This window comes from Bactrocera dorsalis, chromosome 1, assembly GCF_023373825.1.
Source record: "Bactrocera dorsalis isolate Fly_Bdor chromosome 1, ASM2337382v1, whole genome shotgun sequence".
Taxonomy (NCBI): domain Eukaryota; kingdom Metazoa; phylum Arthropoda; class Insecta; order Diptera; family Tephritidae; genus Bactrocera; species Bactrocera dorsalis.
Genome location: NC_064303.1, coordinates 61,964,770 through 61,980,351, shown reverse-complemented (window position 1 = coordinate 61,980,351; position 15,582 = coordinate 61,964,770). Strand labels below are relative to the sequence as shown.

At 34.0% G+C, this 15,582-nt stretch overlaps 2 protein-coding genes across 6 annotated transcripts in view; one reads left to right on the top strand and one right to left on the bottom strand.

Annotated features, from left to right (window-relative positions):
• LOC105224078 (voltage-dependent L-type calcium channel subunit beta-2) overlaps nucleotides 1-15,582 on the bottom strand; it is a 995,088-nt gene that overhangs the window by 17,951 nt on the left and 961,555 nt on the right. The gene's annotated exons all lie outside the window — the stretch shown is intronic.
• The window catches only part of LOC125775401 (uncharacterized), a 137,702-nt gene that overhangs the window by 46,108 nt on the left and 76,012 nt on the right, over nucleotides 1-15,582 (top strand). The gene's annotated exons all lie outside the window — the stretch shown is intronic.

Here is a 15,582-nt window from a genome sequence, read left to right as displayed (position 1 = left end):
AAAATTAAAAATTTATTCTGTCGAGATTCGAACCTGTGGTAGCATCTTGACTTTCCAAGCGCTTACCACCAACACCACCATTGACACTTAGGTTGCGCTGACTTAACCCTCCATTACTAATCTCAGGGTCGAATCGACCCAGACACGCAAACTTTTTAAATTAACAAAAAATAAAGAATATTTTTTAACGCAAGATATAAATGTAATCTAAATTTGTACATATTTAAACGTTTATAAACAATAAGAGTAAGAAACATGTAAAATATTATGCATAAAAAATTGTTTTAAAAAATAGTCTGGGTCGATTAGATTACATAATTGAAAAATTTTTGCATTAGTCATTCCAATTTTTCTTTTTAACATTTTACTTTTATATTTCAGGTTTCGAATGCACTTTATTTGAAGTCAATATCTTTAAAACTTATCATTTTATGCGGAATCTGGCTGGATAACTTTTTTTTCACTTTATTAGCTATGTTGTAATGAATACAAACTTAATTTCAATTTAAATATATAAATTAATTTTTTAAAACATAATTTTATAAATTTAAAAATAAAATACTACAATATACTAAAAGACGTATACGTTTTAGCAATTTATAAGTTTAAACGATTTTAATAGATAATACAAATGAGGGTCGATAAGACCCATGGTTAGTAACCACGCGACATGATTTGAGGTTAGTAATGCAGGGTTAAGTATGGTTTGGTTATGCATGTACATAAGAAATATGCTTTTGTATAGAAATATGCTTTTGTAGAACATTTGCTTTCGCAAACATACAGACAAATGTGCAAACGACATAATATATGTATGTATGATTGTTTCGCATTTTGCTTCTACGCCGGTCAAATTTCTATACAAAAATCGGCTGAAATGTATGAGAAAATAAAAAATGGACAACTAGGTCAAATAATTTTTAAAAAATTTATTGATAATTAAATATAAATAAAAATACTTGTAAATTTACTTAAATTTATTGAAATTCCGTTTCGCATTTTTCGGCACTTTCAAATTAATTAACATATGTAAGTAAAATTCACGACTTAACCCGCACACGTCTTATTCGCGCAAAATTTCCAACTTTATGAAAATTGGCGCAATTATTGGCACTTCAATTTTATGTAAAGTTTAAAACATATTTACATATGAATATATAATATATTTGATTTTTGCGCAATTATTGACACTTGTCTTAATATACAAAATTGGGCCAAAACGAAACAATGAAATATGTACATAATTACTTTTGCATGACAATATGGAAATGCCGACGGCAAAACGCAAAGGCATATATTGCACATATGTACATACAAGCGATTTCTTGGTTGAAAGCAAAAATTGAAGCATGAGAAATTGAAATGCCGACGGCAAAACGAAATTGCTTACATTCGTACATTGCGTATGAATCATGAAAATATCATCATAATGTTTAGTTAAATCTTTTATATATTTAAAATGACTTATTATAAAAAAAGATCAAATTAACATTAAATAATTTGAAAAATAATAAATCAAAAATAAAAAAGTGAGTGTGCTTATGACCGCACGACTGAAGTGAAACTTCTTTCGCTCTATCTATATGTAAATATATATGAATGTGTGTGTGCAATATATATGTACATGTATGCACATATACATATATTAATTTTCTACAAATATTTAAATTTATTTTATGTTTTCATTAGTAAATTAATATTTTTGCATAGATCTTTTGTTTTTTTTTTATTGTTTTATTCTTTATTTTCATTATTGGGTACATCAGTAATTACTGTGGTTGATTGTAAAACCGAGACAATAGGCTTATGATACGGGAAATACGATACATATATTTTAGAATTAAAATTAGACAGAAATCTAGAAAAAATTGCATCGATTGTTGTTCCATGTCCTGTAGTTGGCTCATTACGGTCATTATTCATTTGTAATTCTAATTTATCTCGTAGAAAGTTTATCAAGAGTTGTCCATCTTCGGAGCTGATGCGAAATTGATATTGAAATCTCCTGCTAAGATTAGTGGCAACGTATGATAGTTTTCTCCTAGTTCTCCAGAACCTACTCGACCATAAATCATAAGTCATCTGTATATAAACTTTATGATATTATTAACTGTGTTATTGGGCGAAATGTAAACAATTACCATTATGATGTTTGTTCCATCGTCCAAAACACAGTGAGCAGCACATATATCACCAATTGATGACTGACCAATATCAACTTCACGAATATGTCGTAATAGAATGTCCATGTTCGAAGTTACTATATTCGAGGTATCATTCGATTTCTGATAAATTGCCACTCCTGCTGATCCAACATTTTTACGCTTGAATTTCGCAATACAATCAAAATTCGGGATGTCAATGTATTCATCGTCATTTGACCAGGTTTCTGATAAAAACAGGATATTGCTTGAATCAATTGCGGGATCGCTCAAGTCCGATACGTGTTTTCTGAGACTTTGGCAATTAAAAGTAACCATGGACAACTTTTTTCTGTCATTCATAAAATCGAGAATCGTTCTACCTATTGTTGACAATGTGTTCAACGATAATCGGCGAAATTCATCTTGTAAAGATATGATCGATGTATCATTTTTTCGCCCATGATAAAATCTATTATCATTGTCTTTTGATACTAAAGGGTGATTTTTTAAGAGCTTGATAACTTTTTTTTTAAAAAAAACGCATAAAATTTGCAAAATCTCATCGGTTCTTTATTTGAAACGTTAGATTGGTTCATGACATTTACTTTTTGAAGATAATTTCATTTAAATGTTGACCGCGGCTGCGTCTTAGGTGGTCCATTCGGAAAGTCCAATTTTGGGCAACTTTTTCGAGCATTTCGGCCGGAATAGCCCGAATTTCTTCGGAAATGTTGTCTTCCAAAGCTGGAATAGTTGCTGGCTTATTTCTGTAGACTTTAGACTTGACGTAGCCCCACAAAAAATAGTCTAAAGGCGTTAAATCGCATGATCTTGGTGGCCAACTTACGGGTCCATTTCTTGAGATGAATTGTTGTCCGAAGTTTTCCCTCAAAATGGCCATAGAATCGCGAGCTGTGTGGCATGTAGCGCCATCTTGTTGAAACCACATGTCAACCAAGTTCAGTTCTTCCATTTTTGGCAACAAAAAGTTTGTTAGCATCGAACGATAGCGATCGCCATTCACCGTAACGTTGCGTCCAACAGCATCTTTGAAAAAATACGGTCCAATGATTCCACCAGCGTACAAACCACACCAAACAGTGCATTTTTCGGGATGCATGGGCAGTTCTTGAACGGCTTCTGGTTGCTCTTCACCCCAAATGCGGCAATTTTGCTTATTTACGTAGCCATTCAACCAGAAATGAGCCTCATCGCTGAACAAAACACGCGCGCGAAACACATTTCGAACCGAACACTGATTTTGGTAATAAAATTCAATGATTTGCAAGCGTTGCTCGTTAGTAAGTCTATTCATGATGAAATGTCAAAGCATACTGAGCATCTTTCTCTTTGACACCATGTCTGAAATCCCACGTGATCTGTCAAATACTAATGCATGAAAATCCTAACCTCAAAAAAATCACCCGTTATGTAGAGTCCGTCCGTCGTTATTTCAGAGGGTTCAGGGACTTGATTGTTTTCTGATGGACCAGCACTTTGAATATCATCTGTAGCAATTTCAACTATTGCATCTGGTTCCTGTTGTTGTTTAAGCAGTGCTTTTCGTGCTCTGAATTCTCGACCACGTTCTGCAGAAGTTTTTGGCGCTTTTTTAACTTATAATTCCATAATTTCAGTTGTGTAAGTGTAGTGAATTATTATTAGAGTCATGAATGATCATAAAAGTAAAATCGAAATTAATGTACCTAACTTCAATCATTTGTGTCGGTTTTTGTACATGATCTATGTATAGTGAGATTTCCATCATTAACTTTCATTTCATTATTGTCATGTTCAATCACGATGTCACCAATTATTTGTAATGGTAAACCTCTACAATTAATAAGTATTTTATAATTTACGGATTAGTTAAATTTTATGTTATTCTATTTTAAAACTTTGCTGAAGTAATTTGTAGAAACGTGAGGCTAAAATACGGAAGAGTAACAAGGAAAAAGCGAGAGAAAAAGGGAAAGAGAGGCAAGAAAAGGACAGAGAATCAAACGCGTCCCAATGTCGAGAGTAGAATGCTGCATATTAGTAAAGTGAGAAAATAGTCAAGGACAAAGCAACAATGCATATGATGCTACAACGCTAGTAACTGGTTTGAGATGCGTACTCACCTTCGTGATTCATTATCAATTGATTGGGTCTCACTAGGTTTAAAATCTTGTCTTGAATCTGTTGTCACACACTTTTTATGCACAATTTCCGTACGTAATTTCTTCTTAGTTGGTGGTCCTAAAGCACCGCTTTTATACTCGGAGTCTGTGTCACTTTTCTCCATAATTTGTTATTATTTACCCGAAAATTCACATAAAATAAACTTTAAAATAAATTTACAATTTTATTCACTTTAAACGTGAAATATTGAATGTATTGAACAATATTAATTCATAAAATTGTTCAAAACGCAATAAAATTACAGTAAATTACAATAAAATAACCAAACTATCACCGTTCGGGTAACGCTAGTAAACTCGCAAACGAACTACTGAATGAAGTATACACATATTTCATTTCCCAGCTGTAAGAGAAAGAAAGAAAAATGTGCGCGCGCACTGCTGACGCTTGCCTATATCCCCCACCGTAACGCGTTCGTCAGCTTACTCCCCAAGCCAAGCGCGCGTAAAGAAATTTCACTTCAAAAAGTTCTACATACATATTTCCATCCTATGGAATATCAGAGAAATTATTTTATAAATACATATATTTCTGTCTCTTCATATTCTCGGTTAGAATATGTGAGAGAATTGTAAAAAATGTTAAAATTGCGAGGCGAATTCCGACCTACAATGTTAACAAATACGGTGAATTCCCTAATTTGAATCTATCAAATGTTCGCAGTCGAACCTGCACCTTCTCTATACTTTTAAGTTCTCTGGTCAGTCTTCATTTACTTTCTTTGCAAATCGACCCACGATGACGAGGTGACTATTCACATGTATGCGCATATGTATGTATGTTTGTATGCTTTTGCATTATTTGTTCAGCAATGTATGCAAATATATGTACATATAAGTATATATGAATGTACGAACATGCAAGTCAATGCGCGCACATGTAATAAGTATGTTGATAAGTGATGAAAATATGATTTCAATTTCTGAACGCGCACACGCGCATACATACAGTCATATGGGCATGTGCATATACACAAGATAGGATAGAAGATGTATGCTTTTTAACATCGTATACTTTACAAATAAATATTTTTCTTACTAATAGAAATTAAATTTATCACAGCAATATATGTACATAATATACATATACATAATATTACTGTTATAATTTTAATTTCTATTAGTAAGAAAAGTATTTATTTGTATAGTATACTATGTTAAAAGCAAAAAATTAAAAATTTATTCTGTCGAGATTCGAACCTGTGGTAGCATCTTGACTTTCTATGCGCTTACCACCAACACCACCATTGACGCTTAGGTTGCGCTGACTTAACAGGTTCCCTGTCCCCATACAAAAATTAATTTTTAACGCTACACGTTCAACACTTATTAGAGCGTATGCAATTCAACTTCGTAGTGACACGTTCGTGTATCATGGCTGATACAAATTTTTTTTTTTACCGTCATATCGCTGTCAAGATGTGTGGGATAGTTCAAAAATACATCGATAACCTCTAAAAATGCCTACAGCAATATAATTTCAAAAATAAATGTTGCACGTGTACCGTTAAAAATTAATTTTTGTATGGGGACAGGGATATCATATATCATATGTATCATATTTGATACATGGACGCTGTACACTTGATACAAGAAAATAATTTTGTATCACATGTGATACTGTTAAGTATGGTTTTGTTATGCATGTAAGAAACATACGATGGTTCTAATTATTTTGTTTAAGTATAGAAATATGCTTTTGTAGAACATTTGCTTTCGCAAACATACAGACAAAAGTGCAAACGACATAATATATATATGTATGATTGTTTCGCATTTTGCTTCTGAATATCACTAAGAAGTATAACTTCTTCCGCACGTAGGGACTCCACGCACCTTTTTTTATTTTCTTTTAATTTTATGTTTTCTTTTTTGAGTGCCTTCACTATGTCTTGCAATTCTTTGATGTCCTTTAAACTTGTAGTTAAGATCTCTAGTTGTGCAATTATTTGTGGCATATGTAGGTACTTCATTTATTTCCATCATTGGTTGATTCACAGGCAACTTACCTCAATGAACTTTTACGTGTGATATTGTTGTGGAGCTGCTAGAATAACTCCTTTGTAATGCCCGGTGCATCCTTCTCCTAATTCCATTATTTCTTTCGATGGTTTGTTGAAAAATTTCTTTGATTTGCTGCATTCTACATTTATAGTTCCATTTGAAAATATGTAGTAAAGCCAACTATTACCACTTTGAAGCTTTATAGAATAGCTAGTCAATGACCCTTTTTGAATAGATTGATTGATAAATTGTATGCATCTAAACCGAAATTGTAAATTAGATAGCTTCCTCTAATAATTGGTATCATCATTTCATCATTACTCTATATAATGTTGTCGTCTCACGTGCGAATAATGGAATGGTTGTTTTGATCACTATCTTATTATTCATTATACGAGTAGTTCCTTTTCTTCTCATAAGATTGTACACATTTTTTAATATTTCACCTTTTTGGGCTCCTAAAAGAGTTAACATCTGAGCTGGTCGTAAAAGTTGTGGATTTAAATGTCCATGGTTAATGTCAATTAACAGATTGATAATTGACCATTGAATATCTTCACATTCTGTCAACGTCATACTGAGTTGTGTTACCATGATTTGATAAATTAATGCCATTTGATATATTAATAATCATTTGATAAATTAATGCCATCCTCTCGACGTTGAGATTTTTTTATTAATTCTGAGTAGAATAAATTCAATTGTCCATTAATTTTTACGAAAGTTTCTTGCGATCTCTTCATAATGTTCAGCGATGAATCAATGACAGACGTTTACTTCTGAATCAATTGTTTTAAACTGTTCTCGTTGTCTAATACATAAGTTAGGTCTTTCTCTAACTCCTTTCGATCATCTGTATCCATCGTTCCAAGCAGAATGTGAAGAATAGTTCCTACAAACTTAAAAGGTGCTCGTCGTGTCCTTTTTGGTTGTAGCACGAGCTCATTATCCATCTCTAATGCATTGAATCTTCTCTCCAGTGCTGAATTCATCATTTCAGAGCTAGATTCGAAGTTGGTGAGGAGATAACGCTGTTTTTTCAGTCTCGCGATATAATCAGCTATTCCTTTTATCTAGTTGAAATAAGGTTCCATGTTGTAATATACCACCAAATTCCACGTAGACACCTCTTTATCGATCATACCATTTTTTTCAAGATATATTGCGCTTTTGCTTGGTATCTCCTTTATTTGAACATCTCCACTAGTCATCGTTGCTATTTCTATTTGCATTAATAAAAGCATGCAAGTTATTATTGACATATTTATTCTCCTGCTTCTATAGGATTTTCTCTTTTTATGGTGAACACTTTTCTCTTCTTCCCCGGAGTAGGGAGAGACATTCCTCTTTCCAAATCTTCCAAAATTTGCATTTCTTTTTTTGAAGAAGATTCCATCTATCCAATGTCATCAAATTTCTTTCTTGAGATGGTTCTGGCGCACTCAACAAAGGTCCTCCAATTAAAAAGTGCCCTGGAGTAAGTATACATAAGTATAATCTTCTCCAGTTGTATAAAGTGGGCGTGAATTTAAAACTGCTTCAATTTGTGTTAACAGTGTAGTTAATGATATTTCATAGATTTAACACCTGCTTCCCACTTTCCTTCAAAATGCAATTGTTATTTGTCATAGCCAGTTTCAAGTCTTTGTCCAAAGATTTTGCTGCTGCAACAAAGTTTGTGCCATTATCTGAATATACAAGTATATTGGTACTTTTTCCTCTTCTTGCAAAGAAACGCCGCAACGCTGCCAAGAACGCTTTCGTTGATAAATCGCTTACGGCTTCAAGATGAATTGCTTTCATCGCCATGCATTCAAATACAGCAATATATCCTTTGTATGATTTTTGGTCTCTACCTTTTGAGTAGCGTATTTGAAACGGCCCTGCATAATCCTCTCCGACATTATTAAATGTATGGCTGGGTATAACTCGGCATGGTGGTAAATTTCCCATTAATTGTGTCATCACTTCTTGGTTATATCGAGCACAACGTACACACTTTCCCACATACTGTCATTATGCGAATGATCCAGTACTCATTTCTAATGTGTGTTCTCATCAATTTAATGCCACCATGTAATGTTGTTTTATGTGCTTTCTGGATGATTAATCTTGCTAAATCATAATTTGTCAGTATGATTGGATGTTTAGTGTCATACGAGATTTCAGAATTCTGCAGTCTTCCTCCTACTTTTAAAATGCCATCTTCATCTACAAAAGGATATAATGTTGATAATTTGTTTTTTCTATCCAGCACCTTGCCGTTAATTACATTCTTCTATGCCAATTGCAGCTCGTCTACTGTTAAATAAACTGTTGCTATCGTTTTTCTTCGAAGTTTATTCGTGATTCGCATCACACTCTAATTAGTTTTCCAAGATCTGAAAATTGTTGTAGTGTTGATGAAATGCTTTTCTCCTCCGTTATTGTGGTTGTAGTAACAATTTTTTCTTCTACTCCTTTCGGCTAATGATGTGTATCTAATTGAAGCCATGATGGTCCTTGCCACCATAAACTGTGTTATAGTAATTTTTCAGGCAATGTCCCTCTTGATGCAATATCCGATGGATTTTCACTTTATTTCACGTACCTCCATTCAGCTTCCGGAATCATCCCTTTGTTGTTTTTATTTTGAATCCATGCCAATGTAACTATCGTATCACTCTATGCATAAATTTTACGCGGTAAGTTCGTCTTCAGAAGTCAAAAATAAAGACAATGCTGATTTGTTTTTACGATTCCGAGGGTATTGTACACCGAGAGTTCGTCCCACATGGCCAAACGATTAATGCTGTGTTTTACCTTGGTGTTATGAAGCGTCTTTTGTCACGCATTCGTCGTGCTCGACCACAATACCGTGAGGAAGGGTCCTGGCGCCTGTTGCACGATAATGCGCCGTGTCATCGGTCGACGCTTGTCACTGATTTTTTGACAAAAAACTCCATATTAACCACTAATCACTCACCCTACTCACCTTATCTGACACCCTGTGATTTTTAACTATTTGGAAAACTTCATTTGCCCATGAAAGGACACTGGTTTCAGGACATTTCAGCTATCCAAAAGGCAACGACCGATATTCTCAAGAGCATTCCGAAAAATTACCTTAAACACTCATTTGAAATGCTAATTGACCGGGCTAAACGCTGTATCGGAGCACAAGGAAACTACTTTGAATGAAAAAATATAACATTTGAAAAATATTAATTTTTTGTTGTTTTTTTTAACAGTCCTGTTTCTTTTGCGACAGACCTTGTATATTAGCCAATAGATGTGCACCGCAAAGTTCCAATTTGGGTATAGTTTACTTTGCTTTTGGCAAGCAACAGTGTTACTTGCTGCCCCACTTTTCCATATATTACTGCTGCATATGCTTTATCAGATGCGTCTTCAAACTCATGCAATTCCAAACTTGTGTTATTATTTGTACCGATCCAGCGTGGAATATATCTAATTGTTTAGCGAATTTCAGCCATTCTTCTTCTAACTCTTTGTTTAGCGACTCGTCCCAAGATCCACCTGTTGACCAAAGTTTTTACATCTGCCAAGAATTGTTACTGGTGCAAGCAAACCAAGCGGATCAAATATTTTCGCCAGTTGTGCTAGTATTGTCCGTTTTGTAATTTTTTCCATCTGTTGAGCCGCTGCTTTAAACTTAAATAGATCACGTTTTGGTTTCCATTGTAACCCCAATGTCTTGTCAATGTCTTCACTGAATCCGTTTCTTCGATTTGAATAATTTCATTATCTTCCTGTGTATGATCATCAATTATTTCGGCACTATTTGAAAACTATTTTCTTAAATGAAATCCTGCACTCTGTAAAGCTTGTTTCAATTTCTCTCGCAATTCTTTACATTCCTGAATAGTATGACCGCCTGTCATTAGATCGTCCATATAAAAATCGTTATTAATTACGTCATGCACGTTTTTATTGTTTTTGCAGTAAATGTTACCAATCTCTTCTAATGTTCTAACTGCTAAAAATGAACTGCTGCTGTGACATATATAACTGTTGTAAGTTTAAACTCTTTTATTTTCTTCTGTGGATATTCTCTCCATAGAATATACTGGTATTCCTGATCTTCCTTTCTGACTTTTATTTGCGGATACATCTTTTCGACATCAGCACTCATTACATAACGCCACATACGCCACTTTACAATTATATCTACCATATCTTTCTGTAATCTTAGCCCAATTAGCATTACGTCATTTAAATTGTGACTATTTGTAATTTTTGTCGATGCGTCAAAGACTACTCTTAGTTTTGTTGTCGTGCTTTCTTTTTTAAATATAGCTTGATGCTACAAGTAATATTTACCTTTACCCATCGTTCCTACTTCCTTCATATGTCCCATCTTTTGATACTCTCGCATGAACTTTGTGTAGTGGTCTTTTAGATCCTTTCTAGCATCCAATTTCCTTTTCATACTGATCAGCCGTGCGACTGCTTTCTTCCTATATTCTCCAAGCTCTTTCTTCTTTTTAAACGGAGTGGCTACTATAAATCGCCCATCTGTTAAATCATGTGTTGCCTTGTGTATATTGTATAATTTCGTTAACATATATCATCTTCTGGAGTAGGCTCCTCTTCATCTTTTTCCATTTCCCAGAATCTTTCTAAATCATCTAGTTTAAATGTTGTTAGAGCTGCTACAACTTCATTGTTTCTGGATACTTCAATATTAACAGACACAGTCCAACCCAGCATTGTGGCTTGTCCTAGTAATCCATCAGCTTTAATTATACCTCTTTTCATTATTTTTGGGTACAAATCAGCTCCAATTACTACATCAATGTGACTTGATTTATTGAAATTCGGATCCGCTAGTAGTTTATTCTTCCATACATACCCTTTTTTTTAAATTTTTTTATTGGAAGTGCTTTGTGCAGTTCAGATAACACCAAAGCTTCTGTTACTGCTAGAAACTTGCTATTTAATCTGGGTTTTATTTCCAGTCGTACCTTATGCCGTGAAACTTCTACGCATTCCGCTGAGACGCCGCTTATTTCGGTGGTTATCTTTATTTTCGGTAACCGTAACATCTGAACTCCTTCCCAAGAAATGAGAGTTTTCTGAGAACCACTATCAATCAAGGCTCGTAATTCCAATTCTACTTTTAGCGTTACCACTTTTCTTATTGCTGTTGTTAAAAATGTGTCTTCTCCTTTCTGTTTATCTATGCTTGATGATATTTTTTAACTTGATTTGTTTTAGATAGATATCTTTGTGATTCCTGCATAGAGCTCTGGGGACTGTATGGATGTTCCAGAAATGAAATTACTTCCGACAAATCTTGTATTTCAGTCGGTTTACGAACGGTGTTTTCGTATTCTCGAAGTAGTTGTTTAGAAGTTTTTTTCAACACCAGCTGTGTTAACTCGCCTTCTAATGTTCCTTTATTCCTTATTATAATGATGCATTCATTTCTTACATCCAAGAACTGTTTCATTTTATACGCTGACTCATCCGCCAGTTGTGGTATTTCTACTAGCCTTTCGAGATTATTGTTTAACTGTTTGCGCGCGTTATCATACCTGCGTGCCAGCAATTACCAAGCAGTGTTGTAATTTTTAATTAGTCTAGCATCTCCATGTAGACAAAATTTTAAATAGCTCATCCTTTTGGAGTCACTAATTCCTTATTATTATGGACATACTCCTTGAAGTAAAGAGATCTTCGTGCCATTGTTGGGATTCACCTGAGAATTTTTGTAATTCTATTTTGGCAATTCAAATTTCTCAATTTTTTTTAAGTTGATTTCTTTTTGTTTTTTCAATATTCGCAAAGTGTCGGTGACTTCAAAAGATATATCTTCTATTTCGAAATTATTTCACAACTTGTTATATTTTATTGTCAGTTCGTTGATATTTCTCTCCATGCAGCTCCAATAGTTCTTGAGACGGTCTTCGTATGTTTCGATTTCAGTTTCGTCTCCAGTATTTATATTTATTTTTGGCTCTGCAATTGAAAATCGAAATTTTTCCGCTCTTTTTTAAATTGCAATTCAATTCTGTCAAATAATAAAATACACACGTTCTTATGGACACTGTTATTTTGACAGCTGCATGACTACACGACTGTAGGCCGACGGTTGTCGTTCTCGCTAACTTCAATATTCTCCTATATTTGCCAACGACAGTAGAGTTGACAGTAGAATGGAAGATAGAGAGATGAGGAAGAGTGGTGATGCCACTAATATGTAAAATGTAAAATTATTTACAGCTCTTATAAACTTGACGTTATTTTACAAGTAAAAGCATAAAATAGCTCTATTTTGCCATTTGTAATAACAATTGTTAATTTAAAACAAATAAATTTACCTATTTACTTATTTTTTGCATAAAGAATTTCACTTTGAACAAAATATTAAAATTTCATTTAAGTGCAAGGTATTAGTATGGCCACAACGAAATTGTGTACATGCAAAATGGACAACTGCGTTGTCTTGTGTACATGCCGGCCATTGTTATGTTGCTGCATTCTTACGATAGTTCACTGTCGTACTGTCGTGTCGTGTCGTTAGCATTGTATTCAGCATATGAGAAATCTTTCATTCTAATTTTATTTTTAAATTTGTAAGCGTTATGTACTATTTTTGAAGTCCTACTCTAATTAAATATACATATGTGTACGTACGGCACACCGCATGGGGTTTTTTTTCAACTATACAATGCAATAAATGTGCGTGCTGTCATATAATTTATGTTGCATGGTTTGGGTTCTCTTCAAGTCCACATACATATGCATTTCTAATCAATTGCCTAAACCCAAATAAATATATTTATACTATGTTTAATTTCCGTGTAAAAGGCAAGTTTTCTCCTTCTTTGTAAAAAATGTCCTGATAGTTATTTAAAACCGTCCTCAAAACTTCCTCATTATTTAAGTTTAAATATTTGGCAAACTTTACCACTAAGTTTGCTTCTATTCAGTGGCGGATTAAGTATTTTGCCGCCCTAGGCCCTGTCTGATTAGCCGCCCTTTTTAAAGGATGAAATTTTATTTCTTTGAGTCCGTTCATATTATTAAGATATAATATTTATTTCATAAAAGTATAATTGTTAAACAATACAAATAAATATTAACAACATAAATAACAGTCAGTTTTCTTAAACTATAATGTATAACTTAATTTTTAAATATCTTGTTTCTGGCTTTCGTCTGAGCAAAATCATCAATTAGGTCGTTGTAATCAATTTCTTGAACTAGTTAGCCCATACTTGCGCGTAAATACGTTTTGACGCTTTTCAAGGTGGAAAAAGATCTTTCACCTGAAAAGTTCGTAGGCGGAATACTCAAAAAAATATGTACGTAGAGCAATGTCTACTTTTGGATAAACATCTTGAATATTTTGAGAATGCAAAAAATTGTACGAGTATATTCCTTGCGCGGAACGAATATCTTTTGTGTTCATTAGAGAATCTTTGAGTTGACAGTGCAAATGAATACATTCATTCGCGAAAGTATCTTCCAAATCATCAGAATACTTAGTAACTAATTCATCACTCGAATTTTTAATTCATTGGTATCTATTTTATATAAATTGTAAAAAAAAATAAAGTTTTCGTAAAGATTATGATAAACACTTTTACGTCCTGTCACTTAAAGTATCTAAAATTAGATAGTTAACGTTGATTCGAAAATTTTCTTCTCCAGATAAAGCCCATCAACCTGAAGTTTTCCGGTTTTTTACGACGGGTGTCATAGTGGTAATAATTTTGAACTCCAGATAGTGCTTTGCTTTTTTTTTTCGTAATCAGAAAATTGTTTATCTCTCATATCTTGGAGAAATAATACTAAAGAACTATATATTCTTATCACAGATGATAAATCAGTTTGAGAATCCTGAAGCTTCTTACTTGCTGCAAAAAAACGATCCGAAATTGCATTCCAAACAATGACTAGAATTGCTGTTTCTAGATGTTGTAATTTTTGCTGTAGTCCCTTAGCTTCAGCTCGCGTAGTAGGTTTTTCATCTTTGTTATCACAAATAAAGTTTAGTGCAACAACTATTCCAGGCCACTCCTTTCCCAATGTGTAGCATACATCATGTCGAGCCGACCAACGAGTTTAAGATGGCCTTTTAAGTCTTAAAATTGTATGCTGTCTTAAAATTTCCCAACGGCTTATGAAAGAAAATATAAACCCGGTTTTTGCGGGTTCGACCCTAATAATAACGCACTTTGTCTTTTTTTTAATGTTTATTTCACTTTATTTGTTTATTTAATTTGCATTACAATAGCAGCTTTCTTGAAGCAGTAGTTAATTTACAGACACAAGTATGTGAGCGTTTGATGTAAAAAGTAAATATGAATAATGGCAAAATGCACAAGTACGTTTGATGTAAAAAGTGAATATGATATTTTAAAAACACAAGTAAAACTGATAATTCTGGTATAATGGCAAAATGCACAAGTAAGCGATAAACACGAGTAAGTCTTATATACTGCACAACCGCACGCTGCTAAGTTCAGAGTTAGAATGTCGCCTGTCAGTCCGCGGGTTGGCTACTCGGTCAAGTCAGCGTTGCTTATTTTGTAATGCGCACGGTTGCTATATTTAGCACGGTCGCATTTGGTTCGTACGCGATCTTGTTGACCGTACGGTCGAGTCTACTGATCCCACATTCGGCCGTCCTGATGGTTCATTCGCCCCGAATGAATCGCACCATTTTTTCATGTATTCCGACACTGTGATAGTTTTGTGCGGTCCTTCGTGGTCTCCAACTTTCCTTACCTCGTACCTGCCATGTTTAAGCGTAGCAGTCACCTTGTAAGGACCCAAGAATTTAGGTTTCAACTTTAACCCCGGTCCGAATTGAGTTCTCTTAATTGCGACTAGGTCATTCGTTTTATATTGAGTTTCAGGTCTTCTCTTAGAATTATAGTTTCTGCAATTTTCTTGTTGCAGTTTTTGAATGTTATTCTGTGCTTCTCTTCTTAAACTATCTCTTTCTCTATCAATTTCTTCCACTGTCTCATTTCGTAATAATTCTCTTAATTCTAAATCATCAGTACTGCGCATATCTAACCCCGTCAAAATTGTAAACGGAGTGATTTTTGTACTTCTAGGGGGTGTGTTATTAATAATTTGCTGAACACGTCCTACAAACTTGTACCATTGAGATGGGTTTTCTTGCGATAATTTTGCTAGCATAGGAACTACAATCTTATGGATTCGTTCGACTTGTCCATTCCCTCTCGGTACGCCTGTTGCTATAAGTAAGTGCTGAATTCCATTTGCTT